We start from the raw sequence: 24,054 nt of genomic DNA, 5'->3' as shown, positions 1-24,054 counted from the left end.
AACATTCCAGCTTACGAAGTTAACTGTCCCATCATGGAGACACTGATTCTGAGTTTTTGATGTCATTTTATAGTCTTAACTGGAAGTGAGACAGTTTGGTCTTAATTTCCTATTTCCCCTAGAGTTGTTGCCATGCAGCTTATTATTACGTTGGTAGTTATAATTATAAAGATTAATAGGATAGATTAGGTATAGATCAAGCCTGCTCTCTTTCTCTCCCCTTAACCCCCACCCTCCCTTTTGCCTCCCCAAGTGAGGCTAAAACCCACTTCACATAGTCCCAGTCCTCTGACATACCCAGAGACAGAGCACGTCCAAAGCAAAACAAGCCCCATGCAGCGGCTTTAGGGTTAAAAGATAGAGATATCTGTTACCAATATAGTCTTTAAAAAGAAAAAAAAAAAAAAGAATTTTGCACTTAAAATATATATATAGTCTTCAGCAATTTTAGTGCATTAAGATGATACACCCAGATAATAAACCCGGGTGATGGTGTTAAAGATGTGTCCAAAATAAGCATAACAAGTCTTAATGCAGTAATAGCAATAACAATAAACCAAGGGTATGATATTGAACAGTCTTGTTTAGGGTAGAGATGAAATAATTAGAAAAGAAAAAAAAAGGAAAGAAAAGTAATTAAGCACAATAAAACATAAACAGATAGCGCCTAGTAATACTAAGTAATAATGAGAATATATGCTGATAAAACCCTATTTTAAAAAATAGATCAGACAGTAGATTATTAACCGCCATGACTCACTATTATGTATCAGAATAGTCCGGGATCAGCTTTCTTAATTCCTTTTCTGCTTCTTCCTTGCTAGCGAAGACATAGAAATGACCTTGCCATTCCACTTTCAGTTTTGCGAGATACAAGAGGCTGTATTTGATGCTGGCTTGCCGTAACGCTGTTTAATGTTGTAGAAGGCTGCGTTTAGTAGCTGTTGCTGGAGAGAAGTCAGGAAGATACGAATGTGGTTATTTTCATAATAATATCTTCCTTGTTTCTGAGGAGTGCCATCACCTCTAGCTTAAATGTTAATCGTTTCAAAATGAACTATAAAAGATTTTGGTCTGGGTCTAACGGTGTTTGATCCGTCGCGTGTAAGCTGCTGCTATCTCAGATTCTGCTTTAAAGTCGTCCCGATTATTTTAGAAAAAGTTCAGCAGCGAATTTCACGGGTTTGAACTTTCTCGATTCTCAGGCAGACCTTCAATTCTGACATTATACCTTCTACTTCCATCTTCCAAAGCAGCCAGTCTTTCTCCGAGTTTTTTACATTCGGAGCTGACATTTTCTGCTTTTTCTTCAGCACTGGTGGCTAAATTTATGGCTAATTCAATCCTAGTCGTGAATGTCTCCTTGAGATCCTCTAATTGATCAGTAAGTGTTTCAATTTTACCCAGCACCTGTCGGATTTCCACTTGCATTTCTTGTCGCAGCCTTTCATTTGCCTGTTGCAGCATCAGCCGTTGCGTTTCGTTTGCTTGTTGCAACTCCTGCCGCTGCATTTCGTTTGCTTGCTGCCATTCCTGTTTCAATTCCAGCAACTCTTGTTTCAGCCTCTCATGTACCTTTGCCCTTGCTTTCTCATTTGCCTTCTCGGTTTTCTTTATATCTTGTACGATCTCAGCGAGCATCACCTCCAGTTTAGACATTTTAATTGTGCCTTCTTGTACCGCGGGTGAAGCGTCAGACTCTACTGTAGCCAGTGCTCCCGCTATTCCCGGCTCGCGTGGAGTAATTGAGATCGCGGACTGTAAGGCCCCTTCCAGTTTCAGGTGTTCTCCGATCAGCGAGCTATCGAGATCTGCACTCCCGATCTTACATTCGCTCCCCTTTTCACTCTCAGCCAGCGACGATGTAGCGGACCTTGGTCCCGAAGAGTCTGTACTTTCGCCCAACTGTTCCAGCTCTCTCTCTGATAGGCCGTATCTTGAACTAGGGCTTCCTGATCTTGGCTTGGGTGCAGCTTTAGTTTTCTTTTCTTTCGGACCCCCTTTCTTGCTGGCCATATTTATATATGCTAACATATTTAATGTAGCAGTGTCCTTGGGTTGAATAAATGCAGGATATCTCAGGATAATAAGCAAATAATATGAAAAATAACACCGCTGCTAGCGGAGCTCCACTTCAGACGTCCATCTCTCGCATCGGACGAGACCCATTGGTTCCATATTCTGAGTGAGTGAAGCACAATTGGGTCTTTAGTATATTGGCAATAATTTGCATTTATAGGGGCACAAAGCAGGGAATTTAAAGAAGTACTGCAGGATTTTATTTCAGACCAAGCCTGTGTATGTTTATCTATTTGAGTCCATGTCCAGGTTTTTATTGCTTGGATGTTTGCTGCCCAGTAATAAAACAAAGTTAGGTAGAGCCATGCCACCTTCTGCCTTAGGTCTTTGTAGGGTCGCTCTTTGGATATGTGGCTATTTTAAATTCCAAATAAATGAGGTTATGGTTGAATCTAACTGCTTTAAAAATAATTTTGTTGATGTATATTGGAAAGTTGTGAAATAAAAAGAGAAAAGAAGTATATTCATCTTAACAATGATAATTCTTCCAGCTAGAGTGAGATGAAGGGTTGACCATCTATGCAAGTCTTGCTTAATTTTTTCCATACAGACAGCAACATTGTAGGTTTGGATTTTTTTTTCTCCCTAAATAATAAAAAACATCATTTAAAAACTGCATTTTATCTTTACTTGTGTTATATTTGACTAATGGTTAAATGTGTTTGATGATCAGAAACATTTTTGTGTGACAAACAGGCAAAAGAATAAGAAATCAGGAAGGGGGCAAATAGTTTTTCACACCACTGTATTACATTAAACAGGCGTCGAAGATTAGAAGATAAGTGTCAGCCTTTAATAAATCCAGTCTGATCTTGTGATATTACCGAAGGCAGCACTTTCTCCATCCTTCTAGCTAGGACTTTGGAAAGTATCTTAACATCATTATTCAGAAGTGAAATTGGTCTGTATGATGTACATTGTAATAAGTCCTTATTTTGTTTAAGAAAGACGGTGATTAATGCCTGGCAAAAAGTTTGAGGTAGAATTTTGTCTCTAGCTTCTGTGAATGTTGCTAATAAAAGGGGAGCTAGCCAAGTGGAGAATTTCTTATACAATTCGACAGGGTAGCCATCAGGGCCTGCTGCTTTCCCGCCTTGGAGTGACTTTATAGCATCTAGTAATTCTGATAATGCCAAAGGTTTATCCAATTCCTCTACACCAAGAGTATTTATTTGTGGTATCTGTAATGCATTCTTTAAACTCAGTAGAATATAAGGATTTATAATAATCTCTAAATGTGTGCATTATATTTTTATCGTCAATAATTTTGTCTCCGTTTATGTTGGCGATTGCTGGGATTGTATTGCGAACTTCTTGCTTATGGATTTGTTGAGCATATTAGCTTTCTCTTCATGTTCATAGTAATGACATCTTGATTTTAAAATGAGTTGTTCAGTTTCTTTAGTTGTGAAGAGGTTGAGGTTGGAGTGCAGAGCCTGCCTTTTCCTATGAAGAGCCTCATTTGGACACCTGGCATGTTCTTGATCTATTCTAGTAATTTTGCTGGTTAGCTCTGATACCTTCTTGGTTTCCAATTTATTTCTGTGGGAAAGATATGAGATAATCTGTCCTCTTAAGAAGGCCTTCAGGGTTTCCCCGAGTATTCCTGCGGTGACCTCCGAGAATGTATTTGTCTCTAGAAAAAAAATGATTTGTTTTGATATAAATTCTGCACAGTTCTCATCTGCTACTAAAAGTGGGTTAAGATGCCATCTGCGAGATGAGTATGAGGGGCATAATGATTTTTGCTCCTAGATCAGAGGGGCATGGTCGGAAATAACAATAGCTTTGTACTTGCAAGATTTAATCGTAGGCATTGTTATCTATGAAGAAATAATCAATTCTTGAGTAGGAATGATGCACTGGCGAGTAGAAAGAATATGTTCTTGAGTTTGGGTTTAGAAATCTCCAAGTGTCTAATAAGTTGTGGTCAGTTAAAAACTGTAATTGTCTGCAGTGTTAGATGTCACCACCCCTGTGAGAGGAGACCTATCTAAGTCTGGATTTAAAACACAATTAAAGTCCCCAGCCATTATAATTTTCTGAGTGTTTACATTGGGAATGGATGTAAATAAATTTTGCATGAATTCCCTATCATCCGCATTTGGTGCATAAACATTTATCAAAATCACTTTACAGTTAAATAAATTGCCCAAGACAATCACATACGGTCCATAAATATTTGGACAATGACAACTTTTTTCTAATTTTGGTTCTGTACATTACCACAATGAATTTTAAATTAAACAACTCAGATGCCGTTGAAGTGCATACTTTCAGCTTTAGTTCAGTGGGGTGAACAAAAGGATTGCATAAAAATGTGAGGCAACTAAAGCATTTTTTTAACAGAATTCCTTCATTTCAGGGGCTCAAAAGTAATTGGACAATTGACTCAAAGGCTATTTCATGGACAGGTGTGGGCAAGTCTGCTGTTATCTCATTATCAATTAAGCAGATAAAAGGCCTGGAGTTGATTTGAGGTATGGTGCTTGCATGTGGAAGATTTTGTTGTGAACAGACAGCATGCGGTCAAAGGAGCTCTCCATGCAGGTAAAAGAAATCATCCTTAAGCTATGAAAACAGAAAAACCCATCCGAGAAATTGCTACAATATTACGAGTGGCAAAACCTACAGTTTGGTACATCCTGAGAAAGAAAGCAAGCACTGGTGAACTCAGCAATGCAAGACCTGGACGTCCATGAAAGATAACAGTGGTGGATGATCGCAGAATCATTTCCATGGTGAAGTGAAACCCCTTCACAACAGCCAACCAAGTGAACAACACTCTCCAGGGTGTAGGCGTATCGATATCCAAGTCTACCATAAAGAGAAGACTGCATGAAAGTAAATACAGAGGGTGCACTGCAAGCTGCAAGCCACTCATAAGCCTCAAGAATAGAAAGGCTAGATTGGACTTCGCTAAAGAACATCTGAAAAGCCAGCACAGTTCTGGAAAAACATTCTTTGGACAGATGAAACCAAGATCAACCTATACCAGAATGATGGCAAGAAAAAAGTATGGAGAAGGCGTGGAACAGAATCCAAAGCATACCACATCATCTGTAAAAAACGGTGGAGGCAGTGTGATGGCTTGGGTGTGGATGGCTGCCAATGACACTGGGACACTAGTGTTTATTGAGGATGTGACACAGGACAGAAGCAGCCAAATGAATTCTGAGGTGTTCAGAAACATACTGTCTGCTCAAATACAGCTAAATGCAGTCAAATTGTTTGGGTGGCGTTTCATGATACAGATGGACAATGACCCAAAACATACAACCAAAGCAACCCAGGAGTTTATTAAAGCAAAGAAGTGGAAAATTCTTGAATGACCAAGTCAGTCACCTGATCTTAACCCAATTGCATTTCACTTGTTGAAGACTAAACTTCGGACAGAAAGGCCCACAAACAAACAGCAACTGAAAGCTGCAGCAGTAAAGGCCTGGCAGAGCATTAAAAAGGAAAAAAACCCAGCATCTGGTGATGTCCATAAGTTCAAGACATTGCCAGCAAAGGGTTTTCAACCAAGTATTAGAAATGAACATTTTATTTCAAGTTATTATTTGTCCAATTACTTTTGAGCCCCTGAAATAAAGGGTTTGTGTTAAAAAAAATACTTTTGTTCCCTCACATTTTTATGCAATCTTTTTGTTCAACCCACTGAATTAAAGCTGAAAGTCTGCACTTAAACTGCATCTGAGTTGTTTCATTTAAAATTCATTATGATAATGTACAGAACCAAAATTAGAAAAAAGTTTTCTCTGTCCAAATATTTATGGACCTAACTGTATCTCCCTTCAGGATCAGATACTACATATGATACTAGAACTGAGACTGCTCTATGTATAAGAATTGCCACACCTCTAGTTTTCTTTGTAAAGCTGGAATGGAACATTTGGCCAGTCCAGTCTTTTTGCAGCCAGAACTGATCCTTGCTTAATAAGTGGGTCTCCTGTAAAAAATATACATATCATTTAGACCGGTTAGGTGAGAGAATACTTTTCTCTTTAATTGATGATTCAGGCCTTTAACATTCCAGCTCACAAAGTTAACTATCCCGTCATGAAGACATTGATTCTGAATTGTTGATGTCATTTTGTAGCCTTAACTGGAAGTGAGACAGCTTTGACCTTAATTTCCAATTTTCCCAGGAGTTCCCAGGAGCCTATTGCTACATTGGTAATTATACACTCGCCTAAAGGATTATTAGGAACACCTGTTCAATTTCTCATTAATGCAATTATCTAATCAACCAATCACAAGGCAGTTGCTTCAATGCATTTAGGGGTGTGGTCCTGGTCAAGACAATCTCCTGAACTCCAAACTGAATGAAAGAATGGGAAAGAAAGGTGATTTAAGCAATTTTAAGCGTGGCAAGGTTGTTGGTGCCAGACGGGCCGGTCTGAGTATTTCACAATCTGCTCAGCTACTGGGATTTTCATGCACAACCATTTCTAGGGTTTACAAAGAATGTGTGAAAAGGGAAAAACATCCAGTATGCGGCAGTCCTGTGGGCGAAAATGCCTTGTTGATGCTAGAGGTCAGAGGAGAATGGGCCGACTGATTCAAGCTGATAGAAGAGCAACTTTGACTGAAATAACCACTCGTTACAACCGAGGTATGCGGCAAAACATTTGTGAAGCCACAACACGCACAACCTTGAGGCGGATGGGCTACAACAGCAGAAGACCCCACCGGGTACCACTCATCTCCACTACAAATAGGAAAAAGAGGCTGCAATTTGCACGAGCTCACCAAAATTGGACAGTTGAAGACTAGAAAAATGTTGCCTGGTCTGATGAGTCTCGATTTCTGTTGAGGCATTCAAATGCTAGAATCAGAATTTGGCATAAACAGAATGAGAACATGGATCCATCATGCCTTGTTACCACTGTGCAGGCTGGTGGTGGTGGTGTAATGGTGTGGGGGATGTTTTCTTGGCACACTTTAGGCCCCTTAGTGCCAATTGGGCATTGTTTAAATGCCACAGGCTACCTGAGCATTGTTTCTGACCATGTCCATCCCTTCATGACCACCATGTACCCATCCTCTGATGGCTACTTCCAGCAGGATAATGCACCATGTCACAAAGCTCGAATCATTTCAAATTGGTTTCTTGAGCATGACAATGAGTTCACTGTACTAAAATGGCCCCCACAGTCACCAGATCTCAACCCAATAGAGCATCTTTGGGATGTGGTGGAACGGGAGCTTTGTGCCCTGGATGTGCATCCCACAACTCTCCATCAACTGCAAGATGGTATCCTCTCAATATGGGCCAACATTTCTAAAGAATGCTTTCAGCACCTTGTTGAATCAATGCCACGTAGAATTAAGGCAGTTCTGAAGGCGAAAGGGGGTCAAACACCGTATTAGTATGGTGTTCCTAATAATCCTTTAGGTGAGTGTAATTATAAGGATTAAAAGGATAGATTAGATATAGCTTGCTCTCTTTCTCTCCCCCCTAGTCCCCCACCCCCCATTTTGCCTCCCCACATGAGGCTAGACCCCACCTCACAAAGTCCCAGTCCTCTGACATACCTAGAGACAGAGCACGTCCAAAACAAAACAAGCCTCCCAGCAGTGGCTTTTGAGGATTAAAATCGAGATATCTATTGTCGATATAGTCTAAATACTATAAGCATAAAATATAATCTTTAACAGGCAGTGGTTTATGCTAAATTCGGTTTCAAGCTTAATCACATGTTCTTTGTTACAGTGTACATTGAATCCACAGCAAATCTGTAACATTGATGCAAAGAACATCTTGTATTAACTTTACTATGCTTCGGCAAGGATGAATTCCTTCTCTTAACACTATTTTAAAGTGGTTTGATAAATGTCAGTCTACTGAAAGAGTGAAGGATGTATTTGTTGGGCAACTAAGACACTTAAAGATCCCCAAAAATATGAAAATGCTGTATACTGGAACCTTCTGTATTTAACACAACATAAGTTGATAAGGTTAAACATTTCATCCTGGACTGTTTCTTGAATTCTTCATCAAGATTTATCCTATCACCAGCATTAAACACACGTAATGAGCACATTTTTTAGGAAAAATTTAGCTGTGCAACTGGACCTTTTTTGCGTAGTTTATGGAGCTGTTAAATTAAATCCAGGACATGCTGAACAATTTGCAAACTCATTTAGAAAAATGTATTGGTAATGTTTTTCTCATTTTTGTCTATTTTATTCCCTTTGCAGTGCCATGAGTCATGACAGTGAATAACTAAAAAGTCCATTTATACTGGTTTTGCATCATATCTTCACACTTATAAAGAAAAATGTATTTCTCTCAGTTTTACTATCCCTCAAATATCTACTCTCTGTTTTGAAAGGTAATTATTATTTTACTAACAATGTTTGCTTTCTACTTTTCTCTTTAGTATTGATGTGAGAAATATGCTTCAAAAAACAAACTTGTTTTTTATTATATGGCCATTGTTATTTTTCAGTGTATGGCTTTGCTGTCAGTGTGTAATAATCATCTTCTTGGGTCCCAGTATGGTATCAATTTCTTATTTGGGTCCTTAGATTAAAATCTTTAAGAATTTCTTCACTACAGTATTCAGTTAAATGTGACACAGTAATGCATGTTTTCACCAGTAACAGAAAACTTGTACTGCACAGGTAAGGAACTACTGTGGGGGTGAGGGGAAGCGTTAGGAGAACTCCAGCTCTTGCTGTTCATCCACACTAGAACAAATGACATAGGTAAAGATAATAGGCTAGTCCATCAAGAAAATTTAGGAAGCAAACTTTGAGTTCAGAGTTTGAACTGAGGAGGCTGTTTTGTGGAAAATCCGGCCAGTGTCACATGACAGAATGATGATAATACTGAGAACATCTAGTCGTTAAATGCATATCTTAAATCCTGGTGTATGTATCAGGAGCACAGGCTCATGGGGCTTCTGGTTAAATTTTGTAATAACGCAGAGCTTCGTAACAACCTAGAAAAGAGGTTTGTGTAAGTAAGTTGAGTACTTTCTAAACTACAGAACTAGGCCCATTGGGTTCAGTATTTAACAAAACATATTGTTCAAAGAGATGCATTTCATACATTTTCACACACCATGCTAAAGTTATTTAAAAAGTGAAACAAAGACAAAAAAGGAGTATTTTTTTAACACAAAAGTATAAGAAATATAACATCTGAGGTGGAGATTTATACAACAATACCCCACTAACTGGGAGTTTTGCAAACAAAGCTTAAATAATAAAGACATGAGATGTGTATAGTAAATTAAGTATTTAAAAACAGAATGCTAAGGCTAAAAATGTACACAAATGACCATATACAGTGTATAGCATTATTTAATTATAAATATTTCATATTTGCATGTCACTTATAGGAAAGGCCTATCTGTACTTTTTTTTTCATAGTTTCAGTGGAAATTACATATGGCACCGGGATAGAATGTTAACTCGATACTTGGTAATGGTTATTTAATGTTGATTTTTAATGTTTTCCTGTATATTAAGTATTGCAATTCAGTTCTATTGTATATTGCAAGACAGATTCTTATTTGACTGAAGTTAAGATAAAATCAAATGCCTACTGACAAACTTGTGACTCAGCTAAATACTTCTTTCACATCATCTAATCTTAACTTTGGTTAATTCTTTATTAGATTAAACATGTTTGCAGTTTGACTGTCCACCAATAATACATTTAAATTGTCAATATTTAAATATGTACAGTATTTGTTTTGTTATATACAAATGTTTTAAATTTTTGTTACAACAAAATTAAAAACCCAGCTACCAATGTCATATATGTCTTTAGACTATTAAAGGATAATAATAACTGTAATAATGCAAAGGAAATTAAGATTCATTAACGGGATCAGAAAAGTGACCCTTTAACCTTATAATAAAAAAAATCATTAATAATATTTATGGATAGAATGGTGACCAGATGACTGGACTAATGACTCATGCACAATTAATTATTTATACTCAATTAAAACCAAGACCTAAAATTCACAAATGCTCCCACTTCCCATATCTTCAGATACCTACTGAATTCTTGTTTCATTGGATTTAAGTAATTTTTCTTTATTCTGTCTGCCCTTTACTAGATTTGTATTTATTTGGTAATTTCTACAATTGTGTTCTAATCATTTTATTACCTATTTACATTTTATTACTGATTTACAGCATATTTCATAAAAAGGCTGTTATCTAATGCACTGGTTCTCAACCTTTATTCCTCCACGGTACACAGGTACATCACAAGAATATGTGAGGGGCTGCCTACACAAGTCATGATATTTATCCAGTTGTACTGCAGATATTCTTGATAACAATAAATGCTATTCACTACGATATTAGTTTTGAAATTAAGCACAAAAAGCATTTCTGAAAACAGAAAAATCATAATTTTATAACTGAATTACAGAAGCTACTTTGTTATTCTCTGGATTCAGAACTGGAGTGTTTTCATCGGCAATCACACACAAGTGGAAATTCAAATGTGTTTTCAATCCACATACAACAACCAAATCAGAATAAAAAAAGCAACATATAGGGCGGTAGCTGTGTCAAGGAAGCTATAGAAGATCGGCCAGCTCTGACACCTATGCAGCTTTAAAAAGTGAGTACAGCGGCATCTGAAATCAATTTACCATCTCCTTCACAAATAAGACTGTCACTTCTTTGGCATTATACTAAAACACTAGAGTTCATTATGGCACCTTATTTTACTTTTCTTGTTTGGTCATTACAAAGCAGTCTGTTCCCATTCTAACTACAGGTTAATACAGACAAGGAGCTGTGCTGCGCCTAGAAACATGGACAACCACTAAACTTTTAATTGTTGTGTTGGTGTTGGGCAGTGTTTCCCAAACTCAGTCCTGGTGAACCCCTGTGGCTGCAGGTTCTTGTTTCAACCAGATTCTTAATCAGTGACAAAACCTGATAGCACTGATCTCATTTAATTAGCTGGTATTTTTTTTCTTTTATTCCACATTCAGAAAAGCTTAGCAGCATGATTTTTACTTTAGATGATTTAGAAATATTTCTGCTTTTGATATAATGCTTAATTCTCTTTTGTTGATTTCATTATACTTTGCCCTTTCTCTGTGCAGTTTTTCCCCCCTTCGTTGTATCTTATTAATGAAAATTTAAAACGAGCAGATCAGACACCCAGGCAAACAACACTGAATAATCAAAGGCTGCAACTACTTTAGAGTCAGACCCACTAATTAGTAAAAATTGGATTAATTAAACAATTAGAAGACCTAGAAAATTAGAATGAAAATCAAGATAAAAATTCTGTAAAAAAGAAAAAATACATTATTCCTATATAACTGCTTGGTACATTTTAAATTTTTTTTTTAGCAAACTTAGTTTTCTAATTTCTATATTGTTCCCTAAACATAGAACTTGGGAAATATCTGTTTACTTAATTAGCCTAGGAGTCCATTTAAAAACAGAATCTGGTTGGAACAAAAACCTGCAGCCACAGGGGTTCACCAGGACCGAGTTTGGGAAACACTGGGTAGGGAGTTCATCTAATCTCTATTTGGACACAATGTGATCACTGGAGACACCTTTGATGCCAGCCATTGTGGGCAGTATTTAACATGTTTTCAATATTGATGAGGAGGGGCACTTTAGCATGTCTTAAGTTTGAAGCACCTGATGTACCTTGATTTTTAGGAATTTAAGTATTTTTCTAGTATGCTAATTATGTTCAGTCAGGACAGCACCCACCAAAGTTTACCAGGTCTTCCTAGTGCAGGGGTGGCGAACTCCAGGCCTTGCGTGCCGCAGCGGCTACAGGTTTTCATTCTTACCATCTTCTTAATTAGTGACCAATTTTTGCTGCTGATTACTTCTTTTAATTAACTTGACTCAGGCCCCATAGTTGTTTCTTTTCCTTTAATTAGCTACCAAACAATAATGAGACACAAAACAAGCCACCGCATGACCAGCTCCCCTGTGCCCATTACACAATATCTGAAATTAAAGAGAAGTGATGGTCTTGGTAAGATTGATCTCTCAGGTCACCGAAATATTTTGATGGTGCTCTTAGAAAGAACAGAAAAACAACAGTTTTCGAAATGTGTGCTGTGGCAGAATGAGAGCAGCAACAAGCCATGGAATTAAATAACGGGTTTAATTGACAGCAAGAATTGGCTTCTCATTAAGAAAGTGATTGGAGTAAAAGTGGTTGGAGTTTGAAGCCCCAGTTTAGCTGGTCATCTGTTAGCTCGTTTCACATCTCATTTCTGCTTGGCTGTCATTTAATGAAGAAAGGAATCAATTCAGAGGGCTGAACTCTTCTAACAGGGCTATTAAAGTGATGGGGAAAAAGTTAATTAGCAGTGAAAACTGGTCACTGATTATAAAAAGGCTTAGAATGAAAACCTGTAGCCACTGCAACACTCCAGGCCTGGAGTTTGCCACCCCTGTCCTAGTGTGTCACAGCACCCCTGGTTGAGCAGCTCTTATCTAATGTACAGTTTATATCATCATTTTACAACTTGCCTGAAAAACATGAATACGTATAACACCAATAATAAGACAAAATGTTATAACTTAAAATGTTATGGCAGTAAGTTGTAGTGGCTCAACTGTTCTTGTTATATATTATGATTACTTCAATGCTTACACACAAAGTCAAACTAAGAAAAAAGACCTCTTCAAAGATTCAATGACTTCACTTCCCTGGTTTCCAATTAAAATTAGAGTTGATTCTAAAACACATTTTTCTCACATACAAACTCATGAATGGTTTAGCTCCGCATTCTCTTAATATTAGCGCCTATCCTCTGTAATATTTATTGTGATCTCAAAAGAGCAGACCTAATATTCCATGGATAAGTATAGCTAGTGTAGGAAATAGTTTTTACCAATAGGTAACCCACTGGCACTGCATTTAAATTAAGGCTGAAGATACATTACTTTAGCATAGCATACTCTTGTTTGTGATGTTGCTAAGGGTTTTCATAATAATCTCTTATATTGTTTTTTTTTAATTAATAACTTTTTTAATTGGCAAAAAGTCTTTTTCATTTTTTCTCTTTTCTGTATCTGTGTTTGCACTCACTAAATGAATCTATTTTCAGAATTTATGTGCCTACAAAATGATCCTTAGAATGTGACTAACCTGACAGACAGAATACACTGTATTGACTATAGTTTGTATATTTTTCACTATGTTGCAACATTTTAATTTTGTGTTATATGGGTAATTAATATGGTATTTGGGCTTATAATTGAAAGGGCACTTGATGATGAGTAAAATTAATGTAATGGAAATCAATGAATTGGAATACTGTCTATGGTTAGTTTCTGTCCTATTTCCCATGATGCCTGTGTAAGGCATTCCCATCACCCTAAAACTGTATTACATATGATCTCTAGATGGATTAATGGATACATTTTAAAAAAACAAAGAAAAAGAGAAAGAATAAGTATTGAGGATTCAACATGGACAACTTATTCAGTTTTTTTTTAACTGGAACATGATGACTTTAAGATATTGCTGTTGTTTTTTAGGAACTTGAATATGTTTTGAAATGTTATTTTAAGAAAATGTTACTTCAGGATTTTTAAATGCAGTTACTCATCTTTAAATTGCTTTAAATTGCTTTCTGAGGATATTTAATTACGTTTGCACTTCATTAATCAAACGCGATGTATTTCATAACGGGGTATTAACTCAACATTCCATATTAAGTAGGTGATGCCCCTTATGAATTGCAAGTTCAGAGCAATTATCAAAGTTCGTAAACTTTAATTTGACTGTTTAATTTTATGGGTCTCCAATGTCTTAAAGACTAATCATCTGTAAATTGACTGTACAATGAGATTATTCAAGCGTTAACGCAAAATTATCCAGCTTTATTTTTCCCTGATATCGAAAAGTTTGCTCATCACTATGTAAATTGATTGCGGCAGATATCTTTACCTCAATTTTCGACTGTAAAGGTAATCTCTTACCATACCGAAACAAAGTGCGAGTGCGAGTGTCGCTCTTCCGTATCCTAAACCACAGTACAGTATTTGTTTTACAAAAAATGAATAGTGCATAACAGAAACGGTATAAAAATCAGCTCTGTTATAAAGTTGTTGTAAACCTTACTTTTTTCGAAAATAATAGCACATATATTAGAAACATTACAGGAGAAAAAAAATATTTGCCCACCTTAAAGGTCATGAATGTGAGTCTGATTGCACTCCCCAAGAATCGGCAGCAGAGTGTCCTGACCTGTGCAGTGTTCTTTCTTTACTTAAACACTCGTTAACTCCACAACCCCTCCGATTTTAGTACCACGTGGGCGTTGCTACAGATGGATTCTCCCTTCCCTCCAGCTACTCATTCCGTAACCAGGTTAGTTCGATACACACAAAGAAGGAGGCCTATCGGAGTTGGGGGGGAGGGCAGAGATAGTTGCCTGCCTAATGGAGGCTTGGATTTGAGGAATGTGAGATTTTAAGTAAGCGATTAATTTACACAGTAAGTGACACCTTCAAAATACAGTTCTCTTGATTACACCTGGCATTTTAAGGACATGATGTGTATTCTAATGTGTATTAATTAGTCCACCTTAGTTACCATAGGCATATTCTTTGACGATCATTTGTTTTATACAATAAATTACGGAGACCTGATTGATACGCACACACACACTTATAAGTAGACCATCACGTGCAATTCAAATTTAAGATGGAATTTCAGGCATGCACCTAGTATATTATGAAGAAGATTTACAGAAATGTGACTTAATATGCCAAGCCCAGTCCTACGCGTTGGAATTTAAGACATTGAAATATATTTTCATTTTCAATTACAAGTAAGTTCACTTGCCCCTCAAAAGACTCATTAAAGACGTTTGCCACAGAAACAGACGTCAGTTTAATTAGTAATAGCAGACATGGTGCGGTTCAAACCAGCTGGCGTTTCCTTTGCAATGGATGTCTAAAAAATCATTTAAACTTTACCTTTATAATAATGCATATTTGTTTTCTGGGAAAATGCATATTAAAATTGTATGATTGATTAAAAAATTCAAGCTAAAAACTATACGTTATGGATTATTGTATTTATGATTATGTGTTGACTCTTGTTTTTTGCATATTTTACATGTACATATTTATCTGTAACTTTGTTTTATACTGCATTTTTGAGAGGATTAACATTGCTGTTTGGATGAGGTTACCTCCCCTTCCACTTAACCGCTTTCAGTAACGTACAGATTTAACAGTCCAGGCTTGCCCCTCAAGAAACCGTTTATTTGTTTGCATACTTCTTTTTTGTAAGGCTTCAGGTGACCCCTGTAGACAGATGCCTTTTACCTTTCCAGGTGGCAGAAAGCTTCGAACATGCATACCCTTTTTGTGGGTATTAACTGTTGTGTTTCTTTATTGGATATATTATTAATATATTAATTATAAAAGATGACAGTCACATTCAAGAGTCTCCATTTTAGATAAAACGTTTTTATTTTTCAGCATGAATATACATTATTATATATTATATATTATATTATATATAATCAAGCATTGTCAACATTACATCTCTAATTTTCCAAAATGAGTGACTTCTTGTTATTTTACCAACAACATATTATATATACTGTATCAGGCTGCATGGCATTGTCAAAGAAATACATAAACCAGAATGTTCTCAATATTCTACAAAAAAAGATAGTGGATGTATCAACATATAACACCAATGACCCTTACAGCAGGCTTCCTGTATACTAAACATGTAAATTTTATATAAGTAATAAATGGGTCATCTGATGATGAAAGCCATTTAACATGGTGACTTTTCTTGTCCTAGCATTCTTGAAAGATTTAAAGAATTATAGATAGAAAACAGAACCTTAATATGAACCAAACTACATTCAACTCATACACTCTTCATAATTACAAATCAAGGATTTTCCTTGGTCGAACAACTCAACCCAACCTGGTGGTAATGCAAGTTTGAGGTTCTCCTGGTATCATTATGTGACTTTAAAAAGAGGCTGAAATTGGCTGATCTTCATATGCCTCAGTTGTCTGCAACAGGGTCTTCTTTTTTGTGCAAGAGATGGTGCTGATTATGTCAGTAGATATGACCTTCTGTGCTGCAGATAAAGTAAGATCTGTCAGTGCTTGCATGCTTAAGAACAGTAGCTAGTTTGTAAAGGAAATGGATTGCAGCCTATGGCTCATCCAGAACTGAGCCAATGATTTAAAGCTGTCAACTGAGGTGTAACTACAGGGGAATAAAATTGATGAGCCACAGCATGAAGTTATGGGAAAGAGTAGTGGAAGCTAGGTTAAGATGTGAGGTGATGATTAGTGAGCAGCAGTATGGTTTCATGCCAAGAAAGAGAACCACAAATGCAATGTTTGCTCTGAGGATGTTAATGGAGAAGTTTAGAGAAGGCCAGAAGGAGTTGCATTGCGTCTTTGTGGACATGGAGAAAGCATATGACAGGGTGCCTCGAGAGGAGCTGTGGTATTGTGTGAGGAAGTCGGGAGTGGCAGAGAAGTACATAACAGTTGTACAGGATATGTACGAGGGAGGTAGGCGCGACGGATGCATTCTACGTGGAGGTGGGATTACATCAGGGATTGGCTCTAAGCTCTTTCTTATTTGCAATAGTGATAGACAGGTTGACAGATGAGTTTAGACAGGAGTCCCTGTGGACTATGATGTTTGCTGATGACATTGTGATCTATAGCAATAGTAGGGAACAGGTTGAGGAGACCCTGGAAAGGTGGAGATATGCTCTAGAGAGGAGAGGAATGAAGGTCAGTAGGAACAAGACAGAATTCATGAATGGGAGGTCAGTGGAATGGTGAGGATGCAGGGAGTAGAGTTGGTGATGGTGGATGTTTAAATACTTGTGATCAACAGTACAGAGTAATGGGGATTGTGGAAGAGAGGTGAAAAAGAGAGTGCAGGCAGGGTGGAATGGGTGGAAAAGAGTGTCAGGAGTAATCTGTGACAGACGGGTATCAGCAAGAATGAAAGGGAAGGTCTACAGGATGGTAGTGAGACCAGCTATGTTATATGGGTTGGAGACGGTGGCACTGACCAGAGAGCAGGAGACAGAGCTGGAGGTGGCAGAGTTAAAGATGCTAAGATTTGCACTGGGTGTGACAAGGATGGATAGGATTAGAAATGAGTACATGAGGGTCAACTCAAGTTGGACAGTTGGGAGACAAAGTCATAGAGGCGAGATTGCTTTGGTTTGGACATGTGCAGAGGAGAGATGCTGAGTATATTGGGAGAAGGATGCTAAGGATGGTGCTGCCAGGGAAGAGGAAAAGAGGAAGGCCTAAGCGAAGGTTTATGGATGTGGTGAGAGAGGACATGTAGGTGATGGGTGTAACAGAACAAGATGCAGAGGACAGAAAGATATGGAAGAAGATGATCCGCTGTCACAACCCCTAACGGGAGCAGCCGAAAGAAGAAGAAGAACTGAAGCAAACTAAAATGTGGATGTTGTTGTTCCTCCTGTGCTTTAGTTATGAGGATTTTGCCAGTTTCGACTGTCCTTTCTGCCTATCTGTTGCTCTGGGGATTAGAAAAATGCTCAAATTCTTTCAAACTATAGCACTGCCTATTATCACTAATGACATTCTCTGCAGTGCCATGCCTTGTGGACATTGTTTTAAGTTTGTGGATGACTGGAGTTGACGAAGCACTTTTAAGTTTCTCTAATTCAAAGTACCTGCTAAAATAGGCTACACATGTGACATACTCATCTCCCTCAAATGTTTGGAAAACATATGGAATTAAATCATTTAGAGGTTTCTATATAAATAATGCCTTTACATGCTATGAACAATTACACTCTAAATTATTCCACTATCTCCAAATTAGAAAATTTGCTAAACAATATCTACCCAATTTTCCTCACCTCCCACCTATTTCTATTCCAGAAGAGATATTGATCATTCTTGAAGACTCAGACAGCATTTCTATAATATATAAACCATTTTAAAGTTTCTTCCTTTTAAAGATTCCAGAGTACAGTGGGAAAAGGATCTCTTACTCAACATTTCAGAAAAGGACCGGAAGGCAGCCATGTGCAGAATTCACACTAGCTCCATATGCACAAAGCATTCAATTGTCCATCCATCCATTTTCCAACCCGCTGAATCCGAACACAGGGTCACGGGGGTCTGCTGAAGCCAATCCCAGCCAACACAGGGCACAAGGCAAGAAACAATCCCAGGCAAGGTGCCAACCCAGCATTCAATTGTCCAACTTAAATTTTTTTATCGAGCACATCTATCTCCCAAGTGTGTTTCCAGGGCAACATCCAACCTGCGAATGTTGCAATCAAGCTGCAGCTTCACTAGACCACATGTTTGGGGTGTGTACCAAATTAACATCATTCTGGACAAAGATTTTTAAATGCCTATCAGACAGCTTTGCTGTCACACTCACTCCTAATCTATTAATAGCTGTGTTTGGTGTACTTCCAGATGGGCTTAAAGTGGAGAAGGACAAACAAACTGTAATTGCCTTTACTACGCTATTAGCATGTAGACTTATCGTGCTCAAATGGAAGATTCCTAACCCACCTCTGTTAAGTCAGTGGGTAACTGATGTTATGCACTATTTGAAACTGGAAAAAAATCTAATTCTCTCTTAGAGGATCTGTTCAAATCTTTTTTAAAACCTGGCAGGATATAATCAATATTTTTTAGAATAAACACTTAAATGGGGAGAAAGACTCCTTTCTCTCCTTACTACTCTTAACAATTTTACTGTGGCTATTGACCTTCCTCTCTTTCTAATGGATGGGGGTTAAATTTAATTTAGTTTTATTAAGTTTGACTCAAGGTAGAGTTTCAAATATAATTCATTAAACTATAATTCAAACATGACAGTTTAATGTTTTCTTATCTTCTCACCTTGTCCTTTCTAAACAATTTAAATTACCAAAGGGCAAATATTTTGTGATCAGCTAAGGTGTGTACAAAGGAAAAAGTACACCCTGGAGGCATCTGGCAGGGTTAAAAAGTCAGTTAAGGCCCTATGATAAAGTGTCAGGTGCTGATAACATGAGAACATTTACGGTAGTCAGTGAAGACTAAAATAAAGAATACTCTTAATTTGAGCCATGGAAGAGAATTGGGCAGGTTACTGTGTTTGGAGCAAGGCCTTGCCATGGCAGAAGGGCTTGCGCAGTCTAGTGATCCTCTGAGCTATGTTGTCGGGAGCTAAATGCTCCTGGTAGGGCTTCCCAAGGCAAATAGGTCTGAGGTGAAGATCCAGACTAACTCGATCTTGAGGCCACAAATGGATTTAAATCAAGGATCGGCGTTTCCCTTGCACGGGAAAGGGTACCCGGGGCCCCACCCTGGAGCCAGGTCCAGGGGAGGGGCTTGCTGGTGAGCACCTGGTGGCTGGACCTTTGACCACTGGGCCCTGAGCCAGAAGTGGTACCGCTCTCTTGTGGACCCACCACCTGCAAGATAGGCCATAAGGGTTGGGTGCAATGTGATATGGGTGGTGGCCGAAGGCAGGAATTCTGGCGTTCCGACCCTCGGTTGCCAAAACTGGCTCTTGGGACATGGAATGTTACCTCTCTGGCGGGGAAGGAGCCTGAACTGGTGCGAGAGGTTGAGAGGTACCGCCTAGATATAGTCAAGCTCACCTTTACGTACGGTCTGTGCTCTGGAACCATTCCTTGAGAGAGGCTGGACTTTGTTCCACTCTGGAGTTGCTGTGGGTAACAGGTGTTGGGCAGGGGTGGGCTTGCTTATGGCCCCCCGGCTCGAGGCCTGCACGTTGGGGTTCTCCCCGTTGGATGAGAGGGTTGCTTCCCTGCACCTTCGAGTTGAGGGAAGGACTCTGACTCTGCACCAAACGGCGGTTCAGAGTACCCAGCCTTCTTGGAGTCCCTGGAAGAAGCGTTGTGAGGCGTGGCTCCTGGGGACTCTGTCGTCATGCTGGGAGATTTAAACGCTCACATCAGCAATGACAGTGAAACCTGGAGAGGTGTGATTGGGAGGAACGGCCTCCCCGATCTAAACAACTAGTGGTGTCCAGTTGTTGGACTTCTGTGTTGGCCATGGATTGTCCATAACAAACACCATGTCCATGTTCGAGCACAAAGGTGTCCACAAGTGCACTTGGCACCAGGATGCCCGAGGTCGCAACTCGATGATTGACTTTGTAATCATGTCATCGGATCTGTGTCCTTATGTCTTGGACACTCGGATGAAGAGAGGGGCTGAGCTGTCAACTGATCAACACCTGGTGGTAAGTTGGATCAGATGGCAGGATAGGCTGCCGGACAGAACAGGCAGACCCAAACGTATAAAGAGGATCTACTAGGAACGTCTGGCAGAGTAACCGGTCAGAAAGATTTTTAACTGCCACCTCCGGCAGAACTTTAACCTCGTTCCGAGGGAGGCGAAGGACATCAAGTCTAAATGGGCCATGTTCCGAGCCTCTATTGTTGAAACAGCAGAACAGAACTGTGGCCGTAAGGTTGTCAGTGCCTCTTGTGGCGGCAATCCACAAACCCGTTGGTGGACACCTAAGGTTCGAGAGGCTGTCAAGTTAAAGAAAGAGTCCTATCGGGTCTGGTTGACCAGTAGGACTCTAGAGGCAGCTGAGGAGTACCGGTGTGCCAAGTGTGTGGTGGCATCGGCTGTTGCAGAGGCAAAAGCTCGGGCATGGGAGGAGTTTGGGGAAGCCATGGAAAACAACTTTTGGTCAGCACCAAGAAGGTTCTGGCAAACTGTCAAGTGCCTCAGGAGGGGAAAGCGGTGCTCCACCAACACTGTGTGTGTACAGTGGAGATGGGCCCTGATGACGTCAATTGCAGACGTTGTTGACCAGTGGAAGGAATACTTCGAGGATCTTCTCAATCCGAGGACTCCGTGGGGGGAGGGGCCTGTCCTTATCAGGGACCGAGGTCACCGAGGTAGTTAAAAAGCTCCAAGGTGGTAGGGCCCCTGCGGTGGACAAGGTTCACTCTGGGTTCCTCAAGGCTCTGGATGTTGTAGGGCTGTCCTGGTTGACACGTCTGTGCAACATTGTATTGACATCGGGGCAGTGCCTCTGGATTGGCAAACCAGGGTGGTGGTCCCCCTTTTTAAGAAGGGTGACCGGAGGATGTGCTCCAACTATAGGGGGATCACACTTCTCAGCCTCCCCGGTAATGTCTATTCAGGGGTGCTGGAGAAGAGAGTTCGGTCGATGGTCGAATCTCCGATTCCAGAGGAACAATGCGGATTCCATCCCAGCAGTGGAACACTGGACCAGCTCTACACCCTGGCCAGGATTCTGGAGGGGGCATGGGAGTTTGCACAACCAGTCCACATGTGTTTTGTGGATTTGGAGAAGGTATTCGACCGTGTCCCTCGAAGCATCCTGTGGGGTGTGCTCCAAGAGTACGGGGTACAAGGCTCGTTGTTACTAGCCATTCAGTCCCTGTACAGGAGGAGCCGGAGCTTGCTCAGCATTCCTGGTAATAAATCAACCTCGTTTCCTATTGAGGTTGGACACCACCAGGGCTGCCCTTTGTCACCAATTCTGTTCATAAGTTTTATGGAGAGAATTTCTAGGTGCAGCCAAGGAGTGGAGGGGGTCTGGTTCGGTGACCTCAGAATCTCGTCTCTACTATTTGTGGATGACGTGGTTCTGTTGCCTTCATCAGACAGTGACGTCCAGTTCTCACTGGAGCGGTTCACTGCCGAGTGTGAAGTGGCTGGGATGAGAGTCAGCACCTCTAAATCCGAGGCCATTGGAAAAGCGTAGAATGCTGTCTCGGGGTTGGGAACACATTACTGCCTCAAGTGGAGGAGTTCAAGTATCTCGGGGTCTTGATCACGAATGAGGGAAGAATGGAGCGGGAGGTTGACAGACGGATTGGTGCAGCATCCGCAGTAATGCGGGCTCTGCAACGGTCTGTCGTGATGAAGAGAGAGCTGAGCCAAAAGGCGAGGCTGTCAATTTACCAGTCGATCTACGTTCCTACCCTCACCAATAGCCACAAGCTTTAGGTAGTGACCGAAAGAGCAAGTTCGCAGATACAACCGGCCAAAATGTGTTTTCTCCACAGGGTGGCTGGACTCTCCCTTAGAGATAGGGTGAGGAGTTCAGTTATGCGGTAGAGACTTGGAGTACAGTCGCTACTCCTCTGCATTGAGAGGAGTCAGTTGAGGTGGTTCGGGCATCTGGTCAGGATGCCCCCTGGATGCCTCCCTGGGGGGGTGTTCCGGGCATGTCCCACTAGGATAAGGCCACATGGCAGATTCAGGACACACTGGAGGGATTATATCTCCCAGCTGGCATGGAAACACCTTGGGGTTCCCCCAGAGGAGCTGGAGCAGGTGGCTGGGGAGAGGGATGTCTGGGCTTCCCTGCTTAGGCTGCTGCCCCCGTGACCCGAACTCGGATAAGCAGTGGACAATGGATGGATGAATGGACTGTGTTTTTGGTAAGGTTTTCTTGTAGTTTTACAAAAACTGGCACAAAACTCAGTCCAGGAGGGTTGCAAAAGCCAGTGCGTTTCAATTATAAAAGTCAATTATATTATCTGTCTGTGTCAAATTAATATTTCCAGTATTACTAGAGACAGCCAATCCATTAGACGACGTAGGCAGCTGCTCAGGCCTAGAATCCCTCACCTCCCTCTAACTATGGACAATGAGGGGTCAACATTTTAGTAACAAAAGGGGCATACTCTCTGGACACCAGTGTTGACTCCCCTCCCCCAGTTAGTTTAGGACTCCATATGGGCTTCACCTGGCACTGAGTATTACTAAACATAATAAAGCTTGATCCTTCTTTTAAATGTATATTTGTTTTAAGAATATTAGATGTTTATATATATTTAAGGAATATATTGATCTTAGTGAAATATATGTTAGTTTTTGCCCAATTTACAGTTGTGCTTTTAACTATCTTACAATCTTTGGGGTATAAGTGGAAAACTGTACCTAGAGAAGAAACTGTCAGAAACAGGAATATTACAAAAACCCCACACAACATCAGGCTACAATTAAACTCAGTCTCCAGAACTCTAAGGTAGCAGCTCTAACAACTGTTCTGTTCTGTTAATTAATTTTAGTCCACATGAAAAAGATGTAATTATCAGTATGCTAAGCTTTCAATAGCTACATTTATTAAACTTTTAGTGACTTTTAGTTATTGTTATTAGAAAACAATACAGCAGTGGTTCAAATTTTAGCTGTGTGGATTTTCCCCCAGGGTATTTCAGTTTTTTCGTACATCCCAAATATGTGTGTTTTACATAACCAATTCTAAACTCGTCCAGTATAGATGACTTACTGAGAGTGTGTGAGCTAATGAGATGGACTAGGGTCTGACCCAAAGTTGGTCCTAAGTATTATGGCGAGTGCCTGGGTCTGCTACGCAGCTGGGATGCCCAGGAGGACTGGAGGAGGGCTTGAACCCCCTCCACACCACGAGGGGGCGACCGCCCTGGTTGCTTTGGGGACCACGGGCAGAGAGTTTGGAAGCTCAACCCTGTAGGGGCCCATCGTCACCGCCAGGGGGCACCCCAATGCCTAGAGAGCCCTGGAGCTCAGCACTTCTGCCACACCCAGAAGTGCTGGGGGTAGAGGTTCAGGGACACCCGGAGTGCTTCTGGGTAGACAGCTGGTGCTTCCGCCACACAGGGGAATGTCGGCGGGAGGTTACTGGAGGACACCTGGAGCACATCCGGGTGGCTATAAAAGGGACCGCCTCCCTCCATATGAGGGCTGGAGTCAGGAGAGAAGGAGACAAGATCTTAGAGGAGAGGAATGGAGGTGGCCTGAAGAAGCAAAGAGGCAGTGTGAGGCCTGGACCTTGGGGAGTCTTGGGGGTTGTGTGGCACTTTATTAATTGTACATAATAGTTGTAAATAAACATGTGGTGGTGCATTTAACATGTCTGCCTTTCTGTGTCCGGGGCTCAGTCCACAGTATGCACAGTCCATCCATGACAGGTAGTGGCTCCCTGAGAACCCAAACTGGACACTTCTA

General features: G+C 40.2%; 1 protein-coding gene across 3 annotated transcripts in view; it reads right to left on the bottom strand.

The window, feature by feature from the left end:
* The window catches only part of col14a1a (collagen, type XIV, alpha 1a), a 501,463-nt gene extending 487,105 nt beyond the window's left edge, over positions 1-14,358 (bottom strand). The window contains exon 1 of one of the 3 annotated variants that reach the window (XM_039736768.1): positions 14,240-14,358. The gene's annotated coding sequence lies outside the window, so the exon portion shown is untranslated. The remainder of the gene's footprint in view (positions 1-14,239) is intronic. The other 2 variants (XM_039736767.1, XM_039736766.1) reach the window with 2 other exon arrangements.
* Between the last annotated feature and the right edge of the window lie 9,696 nt (positions 14,359-24,054).

This window comes from Polypterus senegalus, chromosome 15, assembly GCF_016835505.1.
Source record: "Polypterus senegalus isolate Bchr_013 chromosome 15, ASM1683550v1, whole genome shotgun sequence".
Taxonomy (NCBI): Eukaryota; Metazoa; Chordata; class Cladistia; order Polypteriformes; family Polypteridae; genus Polypterus; species Polypterus senegalus.
Note: the sequence above shows the minus strand (reverse complement) of the source record. Positions and strands in the feature narration are given on the sequence as shown.